Source organism: Narcine bancroftii, chromosome 1 (genome assembly GCF_036971445.1).
Source record: "Narcine bancroftii isolate sNarBan1 chromosome 1, sNarBan1.hap1, whole genome shotgun sequence".
In the NCBI taxonomy this organism is placed as follows: Eukaryota; Metazoa; Chordata; class Chondrichthyes; order Torpediniformes; family Narcinidae; genus Narcine; species Narcine bancroftii.
The window spans coordinates 490,433,329-490,445,575 of record NC_091469.1 but is presented as its reverse complement, the minus strand read 5'-3'; the positions used below and the strand labels follow the sequence as shown (position 1 = coordinate 490,445,575).

At 40.8% G+C, this 12,247-nt stretch overlaps 1 protein-coding gene across 3 annotated transcripts in view; it reads right to left on the bottom strand.

Annotated features, from left to right (window-relative positions):
* Positions 1–11,019, bottom strand: part of LOC138751994 (uncharacterized) — a 150,868-nt gene extending 139,849 nt beyond the window's left edge. For all 3 annotated transcript variants that reach the window (XM_069915122.1, XM_069915123.1, XM_069915124.1), the window contains exon 1: positions 10,959–11,019. The gene's annotated coding sequence lies outside the window, so the exon portion shown is untranslated. The remainder of the gene's footprint in view (positions 1–10,958) is intronic.
* Positions 11,020–12,247: the final 1,228 nt, after the last annotated feature.

Genomic DNA, 12,247 nt, shown 5'->3' with positions numbered 1-12,247 from the left:
TCTTGTAGACCTCTATCAAGACACCTCTCATCCTTTGCTCTACTAACATGGAACAATACAGCACAGTACAGGCCCTTCAGCCCTCAATGTTATGCTGACCCATATATCCCTTCCCAAAAAAATTAAACCTTCCCTACCCCATAATCCTCCAGTATTCATTCAACCATGTGTTTAAGAGTTTATTAAATGTCCTCAATGTTTCAGATTCCACCACCATCCCTGGCAAGGCATTCCAGGCCCCCACACCTCTCTGTGTAAAAAACCTACCCCTGATGTCTCCCCTAAACCTCCCTCCCTTCACTTAGTGCACACGTCCTCTGGTGTTTGCTGATCCTGCCCTGGGAAACAAGTACTGACTGTCCACCCTATCTATGGCTCTCATAATCTTGCAGACTTATACCAAGTCTCCTCCCTTCCTTCTACGCTCCAAAGAGAAAAGCACGAGCTCTGTCAATTTTACCTCATAAGACTTGTTTCCTATTGTGAAAGGGATTAGCTGATTTTGCGTCAATATTAATTTTGGTAGTTGATAATTTATTTTATTCCTTTCTACGTGAATCTTCTTCCAAATGTTGAGCAGATGGTGCAGTTCTGGTGAATTCCTATGTTGAACCAATTTTTCATCCCATTTATATAAAATATGTTCGGGAATCTTCTCCCCTATTTTATCTAGTTCTAATCTAGTCCAATCTGGTTTTTCCCTTGTTTGATAAAAATCTGATAGGTATCTTAATTGTGCTGCTCTATAATAATTCTTAAAGTTGTCACAAATAACCTTTCCTTCAGAGAATGGGAGAGAAAAGGGATCAAAAGAATAGAAAATTGTTTTTTGGGAAATAAATTATTATCTTTTGAACAAATGAAGGACAAATATGGAATAACTCACGGTACAATGTTTGCATATCACCTACTGAAAACCTACTTAAAGGACAAATTGAGAAGCAGGCTGAGGTTACCAGAAGGAAGCAGCTTTGAATAGGTGATTACAGACACAAAGATAATTAAAAGATTTATAACCAACATGTACATCAAACTGCAATAGAAAGAGAACGAGGAAACAAGCTATAAACCTAAACAAAAATGGGAACAAGATCTAAACATAAAGATAAAGAATGAAACATGGGAAAAGCTATGCTCCGGAAACATGAGAAATACAATAAACACGAGGTTACGCATGATACAATATAATTGGTTACACAGGCTATATATCACGCCCCAAAAGTTAAATAAATGGGACCCAACAGTATCAGATAGATGTTTTCGCTGTAAGAAGGAAATGGGAACAACACTACATGCAATTTGGGCATGTGAGAAAGTGGAAACGTTTTGGGAAGATCTAAATCAGGTATTAAATAAAATCATAAAAATAACATACCAAAAAATCCAGAGATCTTTCTTCTAAGTAATATAAGAAGTAAAGAATTTGGCCTCAAACTGGATGAAGTGCAAAAAAGATTTATTATGATAGCCTTCGTTGTAACAAAAAAATGTATAATGTCAACCTGGAAATCGGAAGAGAGCCTGAGAGTACAGCAATGGTATTTAGAAATGAATAAATGTATTCCATTGGAAAAAATAACATATAATTTAAGAAATAACATCACAGTATTCGAACAAATATGGGAATCGTACATGGAACACAACAGAGAAATCCTACCACGGACCTCCACCCCCTAAATTGACAGAAGGAGAAGACAACGAAATGAACTGACCCAGTATGTAAAAGTAGATGACACAAATTTCTTGTTTATTTGTATTAAGTGATGACATTGTTTAACGGGTTTAATGTATCATATAGATTGAACTTTGAATAAATGGGGAGGGGGGTGAGGGAGGGAGGGAAGGAGGGGGAAAAAAGGGGAGAAAATGAAACTGTATATATTCAAGAGAAAAATGTCTGTATGTATTTTGGTCAGTATGGTTCATAGTGTGAAAAATAAAAAGTTTTTAAAGAATAAGACTTGTTTCCCAATCCATGCAACATCCTTGTAAATATCCTCTGCAATCTCTCCGTAGCTTCCACATTCTTCCAAACATGGGGTGACCAGAACTGAACACAATACTCCAGGTGTGCTTTCACCAGAGATTTGTAGAGGTGCAACATGGCCTCTACTCCTGAATTCAATCCCCTTATTAATGAATCCCAGCGTCTCACAGGCCTTCTTAACCTGTGCGGCAACCATGAGGGGTGTATGGATTTGCACACCAAGTTCTCTTTGTTCATCCACACTCAAGTAATCGACCATTAATCCTATTCTCAGTCTTCTGGTTCATCTTTCCAAAGTGCATCACCTCACACTTATCCGGATTGAACTCCATCTGCCACTTTTCTGCCCAACTCTGCATCCTGTCTCTATCCTCTTGTAACCTCCGACAACCTTCAGCTCCATCCACAACTCCTCCAACCTTCGTGTCTTCTGCAAACTTACTGACCCATCCTTCCGCCTCTTCATCCTGGTCATTTATAAAAATGACCAAAACAGATCCCTGCGGCCCCTCCACAAGTCACCGCTCTCTAGGCAGAATAATTTCCTTCCACTACTACTCTCTGCTTTCTTCCTACAAGCAGATTTTTTTAATGCTTACATCCCAAGTTCCACAGATCCCATGCCTCATGACTTTCTGGATGAGTTTCTCGTAGAGGACCTTGTCAAATATCTTGCTAAAATCCATGTAGATCACATCAACCCTCCAACCCTCATCATTTATTTTGTTTCCTCCTCAAATAACTCAATTAGGCTCGTGAGGCACGACATTCCATTCACAAAGCCATGCTGACTATCCTTGTGTAGATGGCACTTCTCCAAATGTTCATAGATCCAATCCTTAAGAACCCCTCTCCATTAGTTTGCACACCATTGACGTTAGACTCACCGGTCTATAATTCCCAGGATTCTCTATTACCTTTTTTAAACAAGGGGACTACATTTGTCATTCTCCAATCCTCAAGCATCTCCCTTGCAGTCAAACAGGATTGAAAGACCATAGCTACTACCCCAGCTATCTCTTCTCTACCCCAGCAGCCTGGGGTATATTGCACTTATCAATCTTGATGTTCTTAAGAAGGTCCAACACTTCCTCTTCTTCAATCTCCACATTGTCCAGCACACAGGCCTGTTCTATTTCGACCTCCCCATGATTAAGGTCCTTTTCTCTTGTGAATGTTGATGCAAAGTATTCACTTAGGACCTCCCCAACCTCCTCTGCCTCCGGGCACATGTGGCCTTCATATCCTTTAGCAGCCCACCTTCATTCTTGTCAACCTTGCCTCATAAAACTTATTTTCAATCCAGGCAAATCCTGGTAAATCTCCTCTGCACTCTCTCTATAGCTTTCATATCCTTCCTATAATGTGGTGACCAGAAAATAACACAATACTCTAAGTGTGGTCTCACCAAAGATTTGTGGAGTTATAACATGACCACTTGACTCTTGAACTCAATCCCCTTATTAATGAATCCCATATCCCATAGGCCTTCTTAACTATCCTATCGACCTGTGCGGTGACCTGAGGGATGCATGGATTTGGATCCCAAATTTCCTCTGTTCATCCACACTCCTAAGTAACCAACTGTGACAGAATATGTTGTGTTTTATATTGTATATCTTCTTCTTTGGCTTGGCTTCGCGGACGAAGATTTATGGAGGGGGTAAAAAAGTCCACGTCAGCTGCAGGCTCGTTTGTGGCTGACAAGTCCGATGCGGGACAGGCAGACACGATTGCAGCGGTTGCAAGGGAAAATTGGTGGGTTGGGGTTGGGTGTTGGGTTTTTCCTCCTTTGCCTTTTGTCAGTGAGGTGGGCTCTGCGGTCTTCTTCAAAGGAGGTTGCTGCCCGCCAAACTGTGAGGCGCCAAGATGCACGGTTTGAGGCGTTATCAGCCCACTGGCGGTGGTCAATGTGGCAGGCACCAAGAGATTTCTTTAGGCAGTCCTTGTACCTTTTCTTTGGTGCACCTCTGTCACGGTGGCCAGTGGAGAGCTCGCCATATAACACGATCTTGGGAAGGTGATGGTCCTCCATTCTGGAGACGTGACCCACCCAGCACAGCTGGATCTTCAGCAGCGTGGACTCGATGCTGTCGACCTCTGCCATCTCGAGTACTTTGACGTTAGGGGTGTAAGCGCTCCAATGGATGTTGAGGATGGAGCGGAGACAACGCTGGTGGAAGCGTTCTAGGAGCCGTAGGTGGTGCCGGTAGAGGACCCATGATTCGGAGCCGAACAGGAGTGTGGGTATGACAACGGCTCTGTATACGCTTATCTTTGTGAGGTTTTTCAGTTGGTTGTTTTTCCAGACTCTTTTGTGTAGTCTTCCAAAGGCGCTATTTGCCTTGGCGAGTCTGTTGTCTATCTCATTGTCGATCCTTGCATCTGATGAAATGGTGCAGCCGAGATAGGTAAACTGGTTGACCGTTTTGAGTTTTGTGTGCCCGATGGAGATGTGGGGGGGCTGGTAGTCATGGTGGGGAGCTGGCTGATGGAGGACCTCAGTTTTCTTCAGGCTGACTTCCAGGCCAAACATTTTGGCAGTTTCCGCAAAGCAGGACGTCAAGCGCTGAAGAGCTGGCTCTGAATGGGCAACTAAAGCGGCATCATCTGCAAAGAGTAGTTCACGGACAAGTTTAGATACAGCAATGAGCTCTCTGAACCCTTCTCCATTAACAATGGCGTGAAGCAAGGCTGTGTTCTCGCACCAACCCTCTTTTCAATCTTCTTCAGCACGATGCTGAACCAAGCCATGAAAGACCCCAACAATGAAGATGCTGTTTACATCCGGTACCGCACGGATGGCAGTCTCTTTAATCTGAGGCGCCTGCAAGCTCACACCAAGACACAAGAGATATTGTATATAGATATGATTTATATAGAGATAAAGTGTGGCAGGTTTTTTTTAGTGTAAGTCACAGACCAACACTTCAAAACAGATCTCATTTAAAATCCTGGAGCTCTGCTCAAGCTAGACAGACCGGCTCCAAGAACCTTTGAAAAAGCTTTAGGGAGTGCTCAAGGGACTTTGCTAATGGATTGTTGTTTTGAAAAGCAACAGATGAAAGAACTTGGAGGATTAGGTTCGGAGCCGCAGTCTGTGAGTGGAGGTTGCTGTTCGAAGAGGGTCATGTGGTTTTGCAAGCAGAGAGGGTAAAACAGGCTTTTCTCTGAGAGAAAGAATACAGTTCTGCAATTTTTACAGTTCAGCAGCAGCAACTGGGACTGGAACAGGACAAGCTGGGAAACTAATGGAAAAACCCCATTTTAAAGACAGGTTGTTAGTGCTTAGTTCAGCCTGGTCAAAGCCCTTCTGGTCCATACAAGAGGAGAGGACTGGCTGCCTAATGTTTTACTTGAAATAAGGGAAACAAAAAGGAACTCTGTGGTGACCTGAAAGAAAGAGGTTATCATCTGGAGAACCCTGAGGGGGCAAGTTTCTTCAGCAAGTCACTGACGTGGTTGAATTGGGATCAGCTTTGTGGGTGTCCAGTGAACAACAAATCTACTTCCTGAGCGGTAACCATTTACCTTTCAAGCACCAAAACTTCATAAATGTTAAATTCTGTCCACAGTATAAGAATTATCCTGACACCAGTGAACTTGGAGGAATGAGAAGTGAGATTGGACTGTGAATTAAAGAACTCTTCTAAACTTACATACACGTGCACTTAGAGTTAGAAGGGGGTTAAGTAAGTTAATAGTTTTTTAAATAATTTTTTATTTGATACTTCACTGTGAATTCATCATTAAAATGTACACAGTGACATTTTAATTTTTCCCCCCACCCTCCCCACCCCCATAATGTAAATACGAAGAAAAATAAATAAACAATTAAAGAAATTGTGTCGTCCAAAATTCCATATTTAAGTATTATCGTACTTATCCCTTTAAGAGATGGCGGTCTGAAATTGGCAGTTTCCAATAAACCCTATGTACGGTTCTAATTTTAGATCTAATTCTTTGTCTTTCATATTGTTTAACAGGAAGATATCTTGGTATCTTATTTTTTTGTAATTCTATTTAATATTAAGTTTACATCCTCCCAAAAAGTTTTCACTTTTGTATATGTCGAAATTGCATGTAATCTTGTTCCAATTTCTTGTTTACAATGGAAGCAACTGTCTGATATTGTTGGATTCCACTCTTTTAACTTTTTAGGTGTAACATATAGTCTATGGAGCCAATTGTATTGTATCATACGAAACCAAATATTTATTGTACTACTCATGGTTCCTGTGCATAGTCCTTTCCATGTTTCATTTTTTATTCGTATATTTAAATCTTTTTCCCAACATTGCTTCATTTTCCTTGTATTGCAATTTGCTAATCATGTTTGTAATAAATTATTTTATTATTGCCGTGTCTGTAATTAAGTATTCGTAACAGCTACTCTCAGGTAATCTTAGGCTAGTTCCCAATTTTTCTTTTAAATAAGTTTTCAACTGATAGTATAAAAAATTGTACCATGTGATATTCCGTATTTGTCTTTTAACTGTTCAAATGTTAATAAATTATTTCCCAAAAGGCAATCTTTTATTCTTTTAATTCCTTTTCTCGCCCATTCCTTAAAAAATCAATTGTCCATTGTAAAAGATGTTAATGGGTTTTGCGTCAGTTGGATTTTTGGTTGATAATTTATCATCTTTCGCTCCAGATGTATTCTCTTCCACGTTTTTAATACATGATGTAGTATCGGTGAATTGTGTTGCACCAGTTTCTCATCTCATTTATAGAGTAAATGTTCCGGGACTTTTTCTCCTAATTTGTATAATTCTATCTTGAGCCAATTGGTTTTTCTCCCGTCTGGTAAAATTCTAATCGATATCTAACTGAGCTCCAAGTTTTCACAAAAAAGGACAATTATCTCGTAAATTATATGTTATTTTCTGTAAAGGAATACATGATCTCGTCTCCACATGCCATCGTTGAATATTCAATTTAATACCATTTTTCCATGTAACTGCAAGGCATTTCCTAGCTACTGCTAAAGCCAACCTTATAAAAGCAATTTGAAACTTATCTAATTTTAATTCCAAACTCAATGCTTTAATATGTACCAATAAAAAATATAGGTTCAAATGGTTAAACTTCAACATAACTTCTAAAAATTCCTTAATTTTATTCCAGAAAGGTTTAACCATCTCACATAAACAAACCGAATCTAAAAAAGTTCCAACTTCTTTATGACATCTAAAACATAGATCTGAAGTGACATATTTGAATTTCTTTAATTTCTCTGGAGTCAAGATGAATAAAGTTATAATGAACCAATCTATATCTTACATTCACAATTTTAGTCATACCATCCTCACCTATCGACATCCAGTCATCAGGACATCCTAGCCATTTAGACATCCTAAATCATTTTCTCATTTCTCTCTAGTTTTGTCAACGCCCGGTTTGGGCATTTTGATTTGCAATAAAGTATACATATCCAATATAAAACTTTTCTACCAACATTAGAGAGCAAAATCTCAAATTTAGATCTTCTAGAAAGACTCAAAGTATGTCCAAAATGATCTAATAATACCAAAATATTTAAACTTCACAAGTTGTCTACACAACGAATAATCCATATCAGCTAGAGTCATAATTTCACTCTTCTTCCAATTTTACTTTATAACCAGACAATGCTCCATATTGTTCCAAACATTTATGGAAAGTCTCCGAAGATTGCAGGGGATGTGTTAAATATATCAAAACATCATCTGCAAACAGATTAATCTTATATTCTTCAGAATTTACCTTAATACCTTTATCTTGCCTAATCCTCTGTGCCAAAGGCTCAATAACCAATGCAAACAGAGCTGGTGACAAAGGACAGCCCTGTCTGGTCTGGTCGATCTAGTTAATGTAAAAGGCAAAGACATTTGCCCATTTGTTACCATGCTTGCAGTGGTATTTTTATTTAAAGCCTTAATCCAACCAGTAAAAAGAGGCCCCAAAATTAAACTTTTCCAAATCCTTAAAGAAAAACCCCCATTCTTTCTTCTTTCTTTGGCTTGGCTTCGCGGACGAAGATTTATGGAGAGGTATGTTCACGTCTGCTGAAGGCTCGTTGGTGACTGACAAGTCCGATGCGGGACAGGCAGGCACGGTTGCAGCGGTTGCAAGGGAAAATTGGTGGGTTGGGGTTGGGTGTTGGGTTTTTCCTCCTTTGTCTTTTGACAGTTAGGTGGGCTCTGCAGTCTTCTTCAAAGGAGGTTACTGCCCGCCGAGCTGTGAGGCGCCAAGATGTACGGTTGGAGGTGAGATCAGCCCACTGGCGGTGGCCAAAGGCCTTTTCAGCATCCCAAGAAATTATCATCGGTTGGTCAGATTGCTCCCGAGAAATATTAATGAAAGAAATCAATTTTACGACATTATCTGCTGAATAACGGTTCTTGATAAAACCTGCCTGATCTACATGAACTAAATCAGGTAAATATTTAGCCAGTCTATTGGCCAGAACCTCAGCTACTGTCTTGTAGTCCACATTTAACAAGGAACTGGGTCTTTGAGACCCTGCCTTCAAAGGATCTCTCTCCTTCTTAAGAAAAAGAATCAGGAAAAGAACCAGTTTTCTCTGTCTGATCTAAAATCTCCATCAACAAAAGAACTGCCTTATAAAATTCTGAAGTAATCCTGTCATCTCTGGAGATTTACCACCCGACATAGATTGAAGTGTATCCATTATTTCTTTGGTAGTAAACCAAGCATCCAATTCTTTAACATCCTTATTGTTTAAGGGACAAACCAGATTCATCAACTTGTTTACTCCTCTTCTTGTTGATTATTTGGTGATCGGTCTGCAAAGTGACGAGCTTCTTCTGGGGATCTGAAAACAGTCTATTTTGCCCACCAGGAATGAATGCCTTCAACACTTCTGGATGTCACAACACAAAGTTAAAACCTTTTTTCCCCACAGTACAGTTTTTGCTAAATTAAACTCCTGTCATTTCTTTAAAACCAAAGCTGATATCTGGATTTTAAAAATTCCATTGTACTCCAATGGTTCACTCTTTACATTGCCAGTTCCAATATTTTCTCTCTCGTATAATGTATATTGTTGCATTTTTATTAGAATGGAGCACGGTTTCTGCTTTGCCGCCAATGCTCCGTGGGCTCTGTCAATTTCTATTTCTTCTTGGAGTTCTTCCACTCCCAAGATCTGTGCGATCCATCTTTTTATAAATCCTTTTCTATCTGCCCCTTCCTCACCTTCTTTCAGGCCCACCATTTTTACATTATTAATCTGCTAAAATTCTCTAAAATGTCCATTTTTTGGGCTAATAAATCTTGTATTTTCTTAATCTCCTTATCTCTATTTTCCAGTTTTTCTCTTAACTCATTCACCTCCATTTCCATGACGTCCCCTGGGGCGGTCTCGAACTTTGGCTTGCAGAGACCGAGAAGGAAGTGCCAGCGCGCATGCGCGAGGAGTCGCGCAGTACGCATTATAGCAGGGACGCTGGTGGAGACGGACACAAACAGCGGGATGCTGAAGCGACAATTGGAGAGGCCATAGAGGAGACATCTCTGTCTTCCACATCATCACCTCGCTTTCTCATGTCTACCATAGAATTCTCCATTCTTTGCATTTTTAAATCTGACTCTTGCATAGTTTTTATATAGTATTGAACTCAGTCATTATTGTGTCCATTAGTATCTTTATTTGACTGTCAAAGTATTCTTTATCAATCATCTGCTTCTGTTTTTTCACCTTGTATTTTTTCTTGTAAGTCTTTATCTTCCTCCCCATCTTCTTTCCCTCGCTCCATTTCATGGCTGCGTGTTGCTCCTTCTTCTACTGATGTCTCCTCTATGGCCTCTCCAATTGCCGCTTCAGCATCCCGCTGTTTGTGTCCGTCTCCACCAGCGTCCCTGCTATAATGCGTACTGCGCGACTCCTCGCACATGCGCGCTGGCACTTCCTTCTCGGTCTCTGCAAGCCAAAGTTCGAGACCGCCCCAGGGGACGTCGCCGCCCAGCTGCCCGCTCACCGATCAGGCCATCCTCTTGGGGAGAGCTCCCTGCTCCTGGATACCGATAAGGCCTTCCTCTTTTTTTCTCCAGCGATTTCTTTATCTCTTCTTTGCTTGACATTGTTGACTTTTCCTTCTTTGGTGTCATCTTCAAGTTCTTCTTGTACTTTTTAATCTTGTGATTTTTTTTAATACTTTTCTTCTCTGCCTTGTTTTTTTTAACTTTTTTTTCCAACTTTGTCTGTGGAGGGCTGTTTATTCCCGACCAGACTCTACTCCCGGTTAAGTAAGTTAAAGTTTGATCCTGTTTTCACGTTAAACAAAAGTTGCTTTTAATTACCTTTAAAGTAACCATTTGCCTTGGTGAATTTATATTGCTGCTGGGTTTTTGCGTCCTCTGGGCTCGTAACATTGTAATCAACCTTCTGGGTTGTCCTTCCAAAATGCATCACCTCCCACTTATCCTGACTGAACTCTATCTGCCATCTCTGCATCCCGTCTTTATCCTTTTGTAACTTACAACAACCTTCAGCTCCATCAACAACTCCCCCAACCTCTATCATCCACAAACTTATTGACCCATTGTATGGTTAGTGCAACGCTATCACAGCGCCAGCGATCCTGGTTCAAATCTCCCTGTGTCTGCCTGGGTTTCCTCGCAGCCTCCAAAATGTATTGGAGTGGTGCAGTTAAAAGGTTAATTTTTTAGCAAATCAAACTGCAGGTTCAAAAATAGACAATGTCTTTCCCTATCTCCACCAGTCTGAGCTCCTGCAAATCTGTTTACCAGCAAATCGGAAGTTTCAATGCGCCTAGGCCCTAAGTTCTGGTGTTCCTTCCCTGGCCTCTGCTCCTCTCGATCGCTTTCGCCTCAAACAAGATGCTTTATAATTTTTAACTTTTGGCAACTTTTCTATCTGCTTAAGTGGCACCGAGCCAGTGTTACAATGTTATTCCTGTTAACTCCACTGAACCCACAGTAAATAAGATCGAGTCAGACTTACATTCTAATTCACTCTCCATGCATCTTTCACCTCATTTTCAGCTGCATTCTTTTCCTGTCATAAGCAACGAAACTGAAACTACTTTCAGCTTGCTGTGGGGAACATGAGTCATACAATATCGAACAAGTTCTTCAGCCCAACTAGCCTAGACTGACCATTATGGCATTCTGAGCTAATCCTATTTGCCTGCACTTGGCCTGCATCCCTCCAACTCCTTCTTGTCCTAATGTCTTTGGAACATTACTATTGTACCTGTGTGATAGTACAGATTCTATCACCAAAGTGTATATGTACAGATGGTCGTGTCGGATGACTGTGATTGGTTGAGAGTGTAGCCTCACTTACTGGCAGGTCTTAAAGGGTTGCTCCTAGCCAGACCAGGTCATTCTGGACTGGTCGATCTACTTGTGATACGCCCCAGTCTTCTAGTTAATAAAAGCCTTGGTTTGGATGAACGTCTTTGGTTCTTTCGTCGTGCTCTACAACCTGCTTCTACAGTTTCCTTTGGCAGCTCATTCCAGATATGAATTCATCTCAGTGAAAAAAATGCCCCTCATGTCCCTCCTAAACCTTTCCCCCCCTCATCTTAAACCTATGCCTTCTCGTTCTAGAACCACTTACCCTGAGAGGAAGACTGAACATTCACATTATCCATGCACCTCGTGATTTTATAAACCTCTGCAAGATCCCCCCCTCGGCATCTTTCGCTCAAGGGAATAAAGACCCAGGCTTACCAATTTCCAGTCTTAGCAACATCCTGATGAATCTGCTCTGCGCCCCTTCCAATTTATTGATTGCCTTCCTCTAGTCCACCCCTTTCAAAATATTTGGGAGGTTTCAATGAGATCTCCCCTCATCAGAAACAGAATTTATTGTCACGAACAAGCCTTGAAATTTGGCAGCAGTAATCATAGAGCAAACGTTCATATTATAACCATCTTACAACATTATTATAAAAATTTTAAATAAAATTGCACGAAAAGTAAGGCTGTGTCTTTGGTTCATTGATTATTCAGGAATCTGATGGTAGCGGGGAAGTAGCTGTCCTTGTGCCGTTGAGTGCTTGTCTTTAGGCTCCTGTACCTTTTTGTCAAAGGTAGAAGGGTGAAGAGGGCATGGCCTGCGTGGTGGGTCTTTGAGGATAGAGGCTACTTTATTAAGACACCGCCTGCCTGTGTAGACAACTATATGTTCCTGATGTTTTGGGCCCGAGCCCTTCTTCAAGGATTAAGCAGAATGAGCCGGAAGCAGAGAATCTCAGAATTCAAACAATGGGGGAGGGAACGGTT